The sequence below is a fragment of the Sycon ciliatum genome, chromosome 13 (genome assembly GCF_964019385.1).
Source record: "Sycon ciliatum chromosome 13, ocSycCili1.1, whole genome shotgun sequence".
NCBI lineage: Eukaryota > Metazoa > Porifera > Calcarea > Leucosolenida > Sycettidae > Sycon > Sycon ciliatum.
This window is the reverse complement of record NC_088655.1, coordinates 20,912,423-20,926,201: the sequence shown is the minus strand read 5'-3', so window position 1 is coordinate 20,926,201 and position 13,779 is coordinate 20,912,423.

Here is a 13,779-nt window from a genome sequence, read left to right as displayed (position 1 = left end):
TGGGTTGGCGCGCTGGACTGCAGCGGACCTCCACTCTCAGCGCCGTCGGATGTAGGCCCTGGTCTAAAGGGACACCGGGCCTGGGCCACTGGGTGCACCAGAGAACAGCGCGAAAATGGCGGGCGACCACAGCTGGTGAATGACGACTGCCACAAATTAGAGTCGATGATAGCCCAGTCGTACGACAGTGGTTGGGAGGCTAGGGCGCGCCGGAAACGCCTGTCATAACTTAGCCATGCGTCCACATGATACGAGTTATTTGCATCCAGAATAGTGGCCTGATATGCCAGCAAATTGTTCGCCCTATCTGGAGCCGCCGCCACAATTACTCTCGTGTAGACAGTAAACGCCTCAAACCATGACGCTACATCGTGGACATGACGGCGCTGGGCCTGAGTTGGCTTCTGTACAAGTTGGACAGAGCGGTTAGCCCCCACAGCTAGCTGGATCACATCGGGCTCCACACAGAGCTGGTCCAGGAGGAGGTCGTCGAAATCAATAAACTTGCCGCGTTCAATTCGCCCGCGGAGTTTATCAGGCCACGGAGTTTATCAGCAAGGAGTTTATCAGGCCACGGCTAAAAAAAAGTCCATTTCAAGATCGAGGTGATTCCGCCGACGGTAATCAAGCGACCTCGCAACGATCGTGTGTTCTTACTAGGCTTCGTTGGTGGTGAAGTAGAAATCATCCAGAGCTAGCAGACAACAAGCATAGCAGCTCTCGTCCTGTGGAGAAAGTCAAAGCGTTTGAGATGAGGCGCGACCATCTTTCAACCTTCCTTGAAATATTTCGGAACGATATTTTTGCGTCCATTTACATCAGCGACGACGAGGACTTCATCTCTGCATGAAAACTCTCAGTTCAACTGTCCTGGAACGTTACTCTAGTCTTCAGACTATCATACTGTGTACAGAGGCAATATGCTTTGGTTCTGCAAGAGTGCTCAATGCCTGATTCAGGCAGAGCGGCGTACACAAAGGCACACAATGAAAACCTTGGCAAATTTATTCCGTTGTGACTCCGAGTTTCATGGCTGAACCAATCATCAGACAACCGGTTCGTTGTCTGATGATTGGTTCAGCCATGAAACTCGGAGTCACAACGGAATAAATTTGCCAAGGTTTTCATTGTGTGCCTTTGTGTATCATACTGTGTAATAAGTTTTGAATGGCTTTGCTTATGGAGTTGTCAGTAACGAGTGACAAGTCACTAGTCAAACTGCGACAATTTAGATGACGCGGAGGAAGTAGGCGATGCGCTCCTTGTCATCAAAAAGGAGCAGATCGGGTCTGTTTGCTGATAGTTTCAGGTCAGTTGGGATCGTATACTCCCAATAGAGGCAATGCCGATCACTTTTGACCAATGCCTTAAGCTGGTGGTCGAAGCGTGAAGCACCAGTAGGTAGATCTCGTGCTCTACACATTTCGAAGTGCACATACTTTACTATCCGGTAGGGGTGAAACGAGTATCAATTTTGACCAACCGATCACTCATTCATAATATTCGATCGAGTATCCGATTATTTCGAGTATTTTATCAAAGTTCAAAAGCGCTAGATTTGTGAGTTCTCGACCAATTCGGAAGAAATTATCTGTGAACATAGAACAAAAGTCGCCAACGTCTTGTACAGCGATTTTCACCAGTACTTTCATTATCTCATAACAAACTAACGTTTACTTGCCGTGGTGTTCGCATCGTCCAAGTCATAAAATACTGACTCAAAGGCATGCATAATGCATGCATACCAGTCGACGAGCGGTACAACAGAAGTTTTTGAAAAATAAAATGCCAATACTAAAAAAAAAAAAAAAAAAAAACGATCGAGTGCAAAATTTCGAATACTCGCTCGTTTGAAATTTTCGAACGAATACTCGAATATTCGAACTAATCGTTTCACCCCTACTATCCGGTTATGTCGTTCAATGTAACTGGTCCGAGCAAGAACTGGGCAGGCACTGACAATGTGGTCAGTTGTTTCTAAGCTGCCCTTGCAAAGCCTGCAATTGGCATCAGTTCGAGCAATTGACTTCATTATGGCGTATTGGTAATTTTTCGTTTTGAGGGATTGGTCTTGTGCTGCCATAATCATGCCTTCAGTTGAAGGTTTCAGTGTCCTTGATTTCAACCACATGAAGGTAAGCTTCTTATCTAGGCGATTCTCCTCCAATCGGCTCCAATACCTCCCATGCAGCGGCATAGTGGAAAGTGTTTTGGATTTTCGCTCGGCGCACGCTTGTTTAATGATATGCTTACTTGGGTAAAGCTGGTCCAGCTGCTGGCAGATCCAAACTCGACAGGAACTTAGCGGCCTTTGCAGTTATTGAGTGGCTTTTTGTTGTAGGTTTTTGTTGATGATACTGATAAAGCAGGCTTATTCTGTCTATTGGGCTGGTACTCATGTAGCGGGCCAGGCCACACATGCTCCGGCCGTGGATAACCTCACAAGAGACAAAGCCCCGGCCTCCATCTCCCCTCTTCATGTAGAGCCTGTTGACTGAGGCTTTGGGGTGGTGAAATCCAGATGTAGTCAAGGCTGATTTTGTCACTCGATCTGTGGTCTTGATTTCAGCCTCGGTCCAATTTACGATTCCATAACTAAATGTCATAACCGGCAGAGCATACGTATTGATGGCCTTGATCATGTTTCGCGCATTCAATCCACTGTTAAGAAGCAAATGTAATCTCTTTTTGTATTCTGCAGTGAGTTGCGTCTTGAGATGTGGGTGAGGTATCATGGCTGCTTGCACTAATCCAAGGTTCTTGTATGTTTCATGTTTCATTATTATTATTATTATTATTATTTAAACAATCGACGAGGAGACAATAGTCGTAAAATGGCAATAAATAAGATAAAGTTATGGAACTTGATTTTCTTCATTTTTGCTGTTGTTATGAGTGCACAATTTTTCTTATTTATTGCCATTATTATTATTTTAATATGGCAATAAGTAGGACGAGCTGAAGCGACATGTGGACTACTTTATTAACAATGTAAGCGATGGAGACGATGCAAGAAACAACCTAAAGGGTAAGGAAAAATACATGTAAGAAGAAAAAGGGCAATGGAAAAAAAAGATGATTCGAACAAGTTTTCGTACAACACTCTTCAGGAATCACCGTTGTACTAAAGAACAAAATGAGAACAAAGCAAATAATATAGCAATCAAGGTAGGGTGACACGATACAATGACAGCACTAGAATATCGAGGTGCGATTTCTCACAAAAGTGTGCAGAAAACAAGGGTATACAAGTAAGAACTAAGCGTGACAAGTGTGTATCAGCAACAAAAAAAAAAAAGTGAGAACGAATGATAATAATAACAATAATAAACAAGAAGGTGACAAAACACATTTAGGCACAAGTGGCAACAACGTTGCCACACTACACAACAGAACATTATTTGAACAATTTTAGGGTAATAACACTATCTTTCTGGACACACAAATTCGGCTTATGAATGCGCTGACAAACAGCTTCCAAAACTTGTAACTGCAACAGATAACCATGACGAGCACGGCACAAAACAGAAAAACAGGAATCAGAATAAGTACGACAACAGTCAGTACTAGAAACCAAATGATTGTATACTGAAGACTTGTTATTACGAGACAGACGCACAAAATCTCGACTCACGCGCACACCCTCACACTCCCTCTCACCCTCACTCAACTCACCTTCTCCCTCACTGTCCGAATCAAAACCTGCTCCGTCATCCACCGCGGTTTGACTCTCCTCCTCACTTGCATCGTCCTGCGTCTCACCTTCACCACCCACGCCAACCCTGAATGCCGTTGCCTTCACGTCAGTCGTCGTCCTTTCCGATTGTTTCCTTTGTATTTTTACCGTGAATTCATAGGTCCGGTTGTAATCTGCTGTAGATCTCCGTGGTCTGTCATTCGCTTCTTTGTTTTGTGGATTAGTTGTTGTTGTTGTTGGATGTGAACCTGGTGTTGTTGTTGGATGTGAAGCTGGTGTTGTTGTTGCAGCCATGGTTGTTGGTCTTTCTGTTGAATCCAGCTCTGGTTCCGGTGGGACAAATCGACCGCCGCGGGTGCTCCCCACCAACACAGACCTCGAAGGAGAAGGGTCAGGGGGAGGCAGAGGTGCTGTCACCACTCGAGGCACAGCCCCATGCAAAGCACCCAGAGGCACAGACTTAGGCACACCCGAGGGCTGCACCAGTGGCGGTTCCGCACGCACCTCCAAAGAGCTGCCAAGCTCCAGCCCGTCCAACACAGATGTCAGAGGGGGAGCGGCAGACAGCGGCAGGGAACTATCCTGCCGTCTAGGTGATGGGTTTTTCCTAGGCCTCCTGCGTTTGGGTCTCTCAGATTGCGCACTGGGTGGAAGGATGTGAAGTGGAGTGTGTTGTTTGATACGTGCATTCAGGTGCTGAACAGTCCTACCAACATACCGACTAGCACAATGTCGGCATTCGAAGTTGTAGATAACATGAATGAGGTGGAGGGTTGGTAGGACGTCCTTCCGCACCGTGAACGCACGCATTGTTGTGAAGACTGGCACAAAATGTACTGCATAATAAGTACGACGGACGATAGACTTGACTGCGTGACACACTTTGATCGATTCCTGCCCCTTCCATGGCAAACATAGATAGACGGGACAGCGGGGTTGACCAATCAGCACCGATTTCGGTTTCTGCTCCATGGACAGAAACTAACGCAACAAGAATTCTGGGTAGCCATTCTTCAAGAAAACAGATCGAAGGAAATCGAGCTCGGCCTGCAGCTTACTGGGCGAACAAATACGTTTCGCACGGTCCACGAGGTTACGAACTAAGTTGACCTTGTATTGAGACGAACAATATGAATCGAAGGCAATGTACTGACCGGTGAACGTAGGCTTACGATACACAGAAGTCAACATTTCACAGCCAGTCTTCTCTACAAGCACGTCTAGAAATGACAACTTACTAGACTGCTCGTGCTCACAAGTAAAGCGAAGGGAAGGATGTAGGCTGTTGAGCACATCGAGAAACAATTCACTGCTCTCAACACTGTCAAAATGCGTGAACGAATCGTCAACAAAACGCACGTAGAACGCGGGCCAAAGCGACTCATCAATCTTGCACTCACAATAACCAACGAATATATTGGCGAGGACGGGACCAAGAGGAGATCCCATCGCCACACCATCTACTTGCTTGTACATCACATCGTTGAACGAAAATTCGACACCAGTTGTAACTGACAGCATCAAATGACGAAACGCCGCTTCCGATACCCATGGAGTATCAACATCATCGTTACGGTACAATACATCCATACAGATGTCAACAGTCTCATCAATAGGAACATTCGTAAAGAGACTTACAACATCGAAGGAACACATGTGTGCATTGAGAGGGACCGGACTATCACGAAGCCTCGCAACAAAGTCGAAGCTATCCTTCACAGTGCGTTTGCAATAGTAATCTTGTACAGGCTGTAGGTAGATGCACAGCCATTTCGAGATAGTCATGTTATCTACAACTTCGAATGCCGACATTGTGCTAGTCGGTATGTTGGTAGGACTGTTCAGCACCTGAACGCACGTATCAAACAACACACTCCACTTCACATCCTTCCACCCAGTGCGCAATCTGAGAGACCCAAACGCGGGAGGTGTTCTCATTTTGTTCTTTAGTACAACGGTGATTCCTGAAGAGTGTTGTACGAAAACTTGTTCGAATCATCTTTTTTTTCCATTGCCCTTTTTCTTCTTACATGTATTTTTCCTTACCCTTTAGGTTGTTTCTTGCATCGTCTCCATCGCTTACATTGTTAATAAAGTAGTCCACATGTCGCTTCAGCTCGTCCTACTTATTGCCATATTAAAATTATTGTCTCCTCGTCGAATTTTTAAATTATTATTATTATTATTATTATTATTAACTGGTTTGAGGGAAAGAGACAAAGGGAAAACGTCTGAAGAAAAAATTGACTGTCACCACCAGGACTCGAACCAGGGACCCTCGCTTGTAGCCAGCGATGCTCTAACCACTGAGCTATGGTGTAGTCGTCATCCAAGCAGAGATCGTTCAACGTTTTCTTCAGACTTCGTATTATTATTATTATTATTATTATTATTAAGTAGTGGTTGCGACTTCGGCGATGATCTGTAAGAAAAGGTTTGCTCCCCACACCGGAGCTCGCGCTATTCCGCCGACGTTACTTGACACTTGACTGACTCACGACTGCCATCCAGAGCACACGAGCAGTCCATCGAACCTTCGACTCGGCAAACCTGCAAGAAAGCACCACTCCCTGCTCAATACACAGTGTTTCGGGGAATTCACCCCTCATCAGTTGAGCTTGAGTAGGCTGAGGAAGATTGTGCCTGAAGAGCACCACTTATATAGTGCTCTCCAGGCACAAACATCACCAGGGATACAAACTTACAGAGACCCTCCGTTTCCAGCGCGACAAACACCTCGTGAACACCAGATAGCAGCGTGAGTCAGTGTCGCTCCTGGACGGTGAGACAGACGTCGAGGACCCTCGGTCATTCGCAACGCTGTCACCTCCAAACCAACTAGTCGCAAGCCCGCCCTGGGCACAACAGTACGAAGTAGTGGTTGCGACTTCGGCGATGATCTGTAAGAAAAGGTTTGCTCCCCACACTGGAGCTCGCGCTATTCCGCCGACGTTACTTGACACTTGACTGACTCACGACTGCCATCCAGAGCACACGAGAAGTCCATCGAACCTTCGACTCGGCAAACCTGCAAGAAAGCGCCACTCCCTGGTCAATACACAGTGTTTCGGGGAATTCACCCCTCATCAGTTGAGCTTGAGTAGGCTGAGGAAGATTGTGCCTGAAGAGCACCACTTATATAGTGCTCTCCAGCCGCAAACATCACCAGGGATACAAACTTACAGAGACGCTCCGATTCCAGCGCGACAAACACCTCGTGAACACCAGTTAGCAGTGTGAGTCAGTGTCGCTCCTGGGCGTCTGTCTCACCGTCCAGGAGCGACACTGACTGTGTATTGAGCAGGGAGTGGTGCTTTCTTGCAGGTTTGCCAGTCAAAGGTTCGATGGACTTCTCGTGTGCTCTGGATGGCAGTCGTGAGTCAGTCAAGTGTCAAGTAACGTCGGCGGAATAGCGCGAGCTCCGGTGTGGGGAGCAAACATTTTATTATTATGTCTCCCTTATTCACTTCTTTCGAAGGCGATAAGCCAGACCAACCGGGAAATATTTCCATGGGTGGGACAGCAAAAGAAAGTGAAAAAAAAGGGACAAGAAATAGTTGAAGGAAGAGGAAGAAAGGAAAGAAACTCAATCCAAACTCCAACATCAAAACAATAATAAAGAATTTGCCGCGACAGGCAAAGTACATCAACCAATGAAGAGAGTAACAAAGGAAATATCAGTCTTTATCAGTCGTTATTTAAGTCTCTCAGCTATTGAACATGCAAACGCAGCAGAGGTGCATCTACATGTTAAGGATAGTTCTTAGTATTTTAATCGAACCTTGGATAGCCTCCTGTTGCACAATAGCCAGGTCTCCTCCCTGCACAGTCCGAAGGCATTGAGGAGTCTCTCCCACCAAGCCTCCCAGGGCACCGACAACCACAGGGACCACGTCAACCTGGGCGAGGGACCAAATCCTGGAAATCTCCCGCTTCAAATCATAATATTTCGAGCGCTTTTCAGCCATTTTCTTATTGATGTTGTTCTCACCAGGAACGCTGATGTCTATAATGTAGGCGATGCGCTCCTTGTCATCAACAAGGAGCAGATCGGGTCTGTTTGCTGATAGTTTCAGGTCAGTTGGAACCGAATACTCCCGATAGAGGCGATACCGATCACTCTTGACCAATGCCTTGAGCTGGTGGTCGAATCGTGAAGCACCAGTAGGTAGATCTCGTGCTCTACACATTTCGAAGTGCACATACTTTACTATCCGGTTATGTCGTTCAATGTAACTGGTCCGAGCAAGAACTGGGCAGGCACTGACAATGTGGTCAATTGTTTCTAAGCTGCCCTTGCAAAGCCTGCAATTGGCATCAGTTCGAGCAATTGTCTTCTTTATGGCGTATTGGTAATTTTTCTTTTGAGGGATTGGTCTTGTGCTGCCATAATCATGCCTTCAGTTGAAGGTTTCATCAGTGTCCTTGATTTCAACCACATGAAGGTAAGCTCCTTATTTAGGCGATTCTCCTCCAATCGGCTCCAATATCTCCCATGCAGCGGCATAGTGGAAAGTGTTTTGGATTTTCGCTCGGCGCACGCTTGTTTAATGGTATGCTTATTGGGTAAAGCTGGTCCAGCTGCTGGCAGATCCAAACTCGACAGGAACTTAGCAGCCTTTGCACTTATTGAGTGGCTTTTTGTTGTAGGTTTTTGTTGATGATACTGATAAAGCAGGCTTATTCTGTCTATTGGGCTGGTACTCATGTAGCGGGCCAGGCCACACATGCTCCGGCCGTGCATATCCTCACAAGAGACCAAGCCCCGGCCTCCATCTCCCCTCTTCATGTAGAGCCTGTTGACTGAGGCTTTGGGTTGGTGAAATCCAGACGCAGTCAAGGCTGATCTTGTCGCTTGATCTGTGGTCTTGATTTCAGCCTCGGTCCAATTTACGATTCCATAACTATATGTCATAACCGGCAGAGCATACATATTGATGGCCTTGATCATGTTTCGCACATTCAATCCACTGTTAAGAAGCAAATACAATCTCTTTTTGTATTCTGCAGTGAGTTGCGTCTTGAGCTGCGGGTGAGGTATCATGGCTGCTTGCACTACTCCAAGGTACTTGTATGTTTCATTGAGTCGTAGTGACTCTGCAATGGTCTCATCGCCAACCTGGATAGAGCATCCTTCATCTGGTTTTCCTCTCCTGACGTGCAGCACGGCACACTTGGCCGGGTTGAGATTCATGCCGATGCCATCACCAACGCCACACACGGTAGACACGAGGGTAGTCACATCCTTTGTAGTTTTCCCGTAGAGTTTAATGTCGTCCATGTACCAAGAGTGATTGATAGTCAACTCGGCGTCTCTGCAGCTGACTCTGTATCCCAAAGGCAATCGGTTGAGCTCAAAACTGATTGGGTTTAGCGCCAGGCAAAACAGTAACGGGGATAATGTGTCACCTTGAAATATGCCTCTTCTTATAGAAATGTTGCCGGTAGTGACCCTGCATCTTCCCTGGTCGCATATGTGCATTGTCGTTCTCCAGTTCTGCATGCTACGAGCAATAGTTGTGACCAAAGCTGGGTGGAATCGATACATCGTCAAAGCATGTAGAATCCATTCATGCGACACACTATCAAACGCCTTTTTGAAGTCTGGTATGCCATGACCAAATTTTGCCCTTTCGTATGGGCATCCTCCAGAATCATCTTATCCACCATCAGGTGCTCCTTGCAACCAAGACCAGCTGCTGCACAACCGCGCTGCTCCGTTGCAAGTATTTCATGTTGATTGATGTGCTGCCACATAATCTTCGATATGGCGGCGGTAAAGAGCTTGTACTGTATCGGAAGACACGTAATTGGTCTATAATCTTTGGGCATTGCTGAAGGTGGAGAAGTCTTCGGAAGGAGAGTAGTAGCGCCAGACGTCAACCATCCCGGAATGTCACTGTGGCCATCTATCACCCTCTGGAAGGCTCTCCGAAGGTAAGAATGCAGGCTTGTCGGCCACTTCCACCAGTACCCATGCAACTTGTCATGGCCCGGAGCCCTCCACAAGGCTAGTCTGCGCAGGCAGTCAGCCAGGATGTCCTGGGTGATAACTGCGCTACTCTGCACAGGGACATGTTCTTCATAATATTCTGCTTGCCTTACATACCACTCACCAGCGGTGAATGGCGCAGGTGTAGACAAAAGATCACTCCAGAATTCGGTGGCTTCACCCGCCTCTGGAAATTGCGGCGTCTCCAATTGATTTAAAGCACCACTAACAGATTGTGCAGGCTCCCGAAGCGTCCGGTAGAAAGCACGCTCATTCATTTGGAACATTTTGTTGGCTTTTTGGCCTTTTCATTTTCTCGGTATCGATGCATCCTGGCTGCTAGCGCAAGAAGTCGATCTTTCTTTCCCTGTAGCTTCATTTCCAACTCGTCTGTGTTTCCGACTTCAACTTTATATCTCCTCCAGAAGTCACGATGTGTCTCCGATGGATATCGTAGCATGCTGGTGAGTCGGGAAACATCCGAGCGGAGTTGATCGATTTCCTTTGTCAATCGGATCTGCCACTGCGGCGGAAGGTCCTTGTCACTTCCGTTTTGCTTGGCATTGCCAGTCGGAGGATTCTGACTGCCTTGGACAGTCGATATGCAAACGCAAGCACCAGCATACACGAGGCAATTGATCTCATGGAGCGACGCCTCACCATCAGGAAATAGCCGGCGACACACAAGCTTGAGCTGAGAGTTGACCATGGCAGTAACACTGTATAATAATTTATTTTGTACATGCTTTTTGGTTGGATTAGGGAGGCATTGTCGCTGTGCCATGTCGGCCACGACCTCTGCACGATACCTCTTCTCCAACTCCTCCGTTACATCACTAATCTCCTTGGGCAGCAGCTCATCTTCCAGGTTGTACTGCTCAGCATCAGTGTTGGTGGCGTTTTCTACAGTTGGTAGATTGGGTTCAACACCACACGCCACATCATCACTGTCATCACTGTCATCACTAGTACTAGGTAACTCACATGTAGATCCACACCTACCGCGGGGTGAACTACTTCCACATGCACAAGCGCACTTATCCACATGCACAAGCGCACACATTATTACTATTATTATTCGGGAAGTCTGAAGAAAGTGTTGAACGGCCTCTGCTGGGATGACGACTACACCATAGCTCAGTGGTTAGAGCATCGGTGGCTACAAGCGAGGGTCCCTGGTTCGAGTCCTGGTGGTGACAGTCAATTTTTTCTTCAGACTTTTCCCGTTTGTCTCTTTCCCTCAAACCAGTTAATATTATTATTATTATTATTATTATTATTATTATTTCACCGTCCAATGGCAGAAGCCAATGAAAAGGAGGAGGCGTTAGCCAGCCATGGCAAGAGAAGAAAAAGAATGAAGGAAAGAAGATGATAACCGGAAGAAAATAATGCATCAGCGGGGTGAAATGTATCACTATGTTGACCATGGTGGAGAGCGGCGAGATAAGCTAGCAAAAGAGGCGAGCGAGCCTACAACGTGGCATGACATTTAACATGGTCTATGAACTGTCTAATATTGGATATTGTCTTCATTTCCATGGGCAGCTTGAGCCAATACGAGTATGCAGAGAAGATAGGAGATTTGGTAAACATAGTTGACAAAGCTCTGGGAAGTACTATGCCATTGCGAGTGTCCTGTGCGAAAGTAAACCAATTATATTTGGTGAGATGTTCAGGGACAATGTTCAGTTTAATACGATGGACCAGAACGCATGACTGTCTCTGCGACAGGATAGAGAGGGGGCTGGTGGAGGCCAAACTATATAGATCAGCAGGGGGAAAAAGAGAGGGTTTACGAAAAATAATTTTCAACACACGTTTATGATGTATTTCTAGTGTCTGTACAGCAGATTTACTAAGCAGGGAATGCCACGCAGTGGCGCCGTACAGAAAGATAGGAAGGAGGTAGCATTTATAAAAGAGATGAATACCTTCGGGGGACAAGTGGGAGCAGTGAGACATCAGGCAACCTACAGATTTGCTAACTTTGTTGCATACAAAATCTACGTGAGAATTCCAGGACAATTGCGAGTTAAATACAACACCCAAATGGCTGTGCGTATCTACAATATTAATATTAATAGCCGAATCAAGTCCGGGAAGGGTAAATGTGGGAGGGTGGTCTAGTTGAGGGAGAAAGACTATTTCTATTTTCAAGATATTGGGTTTCAGATGCCATGACAACATCCATTTATGAACAACATTGATTCCATTCTGAAGCTTCGTACACAGGTTTGCAATGTCAGCGTCAAACTGAATGAGGACTATGTCATCAGCAAATAGTGACAAACCATCTATACAGTCAGGTAGATCGTTTATATACAACAAGAATAGTAGAGGCTCCAGTATAGATCCCTGGGGGACTCCCGACTTCACAGGCAGTGGGTCTGAGAGTACCCCTTCGACTGACACTGATTGCGTTCTATCTGTTAGGTAGTCCGTAATCCATGCCAGAGACGCTCCGGAAACATTGTACATCACAGATAATTTAGCTAGGAGTCCACGGAACCATACCGTGTCAAACGCCTTTGCTAGGTCGAAAAACACATACCAACATGTTGGTGGTCATGACGAAGGGCCACAATGTCCTGCACAAGGCGTGTCAGCTGCATGGTGGCTGAGTCTCCTCGTCGAAAACCAGATTGGACTGGGGCAAGGGCCGGCGACACATGAGCATAAAGCTTATCAAAGAATAATCGCTCACATAGTTTCGATACACAGGACAACAAGGAGATAGGACGGTAATTGCTGGCTTGTGACTTGGAGCCTTTGCTCTTGTAAACCGGAACAACCTTCGCAAGTTTCCATGCTGCTGGAAATTTACCCGTCGAAAAGGACACATTAAAAATACGGCAGAGTGGGTACGATATCGACGAGGCAAGTTTCTTCAGGACATCATTTGTAATGGTGTCCAAGCCAGGACTGCGGCGAGATTTTAGTCGGGCGATAGCCTTTCTAACATCCGCAGTTGTGGCGATGACCTGAACCAATGTTTCATGAAGTTGGCTGTGGGCATGAAGAGCTGGAAGTTATAACGACGGATCATCCGGCACAGCAACGGAGGCGAACTGCTAGTTGAGGACTGTAGCCTTGTCGAAACTGCCAGAAACTGGATGACCGCCTTCATCAATGAGGTGAGGAAGGCCACGATCCTGCTGACGATTCCGCTGAGAACGAACAAACTGGTACATGTTAAGGTTACCTGACGCCATGCTGGCCTGTATAGATGCCAAATAGTCACGGTGAAGAGATCGAGATAAGTTTCGGACTCTGTTATGCTGAACTTTGAAGGCAGACTGGTTAGCTGGGGTTAGGAACTTCCTATATCGGCTGTAGAGCTTGTTCTTCAACTTAATGGCAAGTACTAAATCTCGATTCACCCACGAAGGATATTTCCTAGAATCAGCTCGCTGGGTGGAGGAAGAGATTATCTGATAAAGCGACAGGTGATGGGAAAATGCATCATTCAAGGAAGAGGAGAATCTGGCTAATGCGACGTCGACATCTGGTGTGTCCATGACTTCCCCTGACCGGCCGTGTGCACGGAGGGTGGGCGTAATTTCGAGTGGGCGTATACAGGGGCTTTTACGGTATGCATGTAGCTTGGAACACTTTTCTGTTTTCAGCTCATGCACCTGAAGTTCACCTGTATACTCCTCCCGAAGAAGTCGTCCCGAGTTTTAGTACTTCGACATACTAGCCCCTCATACGTGTAAAGGATGGAACATGATAATGGTTCCGCCTGGACCCGCTCAGGTGAAAGATTCTGTTATGATGCCATCTCACAGAAACATAACAAACAATGGGAGCGTGACCGATTTTGAGAACAATAGACACAACACCCTGGGGCAAAGACCTGCACACATTATAGTGGTGAGGAGGCCGTAAATGAAAAAAATGTTCCGGTTATGAGAGGATTCCACTCGGGTAACGGTCAGGAAACACATGAGTTATTGTACGTTAATTGTACAGTGCAAACACATAACAGGATAATCCTGGTTCACGACACTCAATGTCACTGTGCTTTACCTCATTCTTGATTTTACTGTCGGCCCCTGCAGCGAGCAGCGCTTGACACACCTTGAGT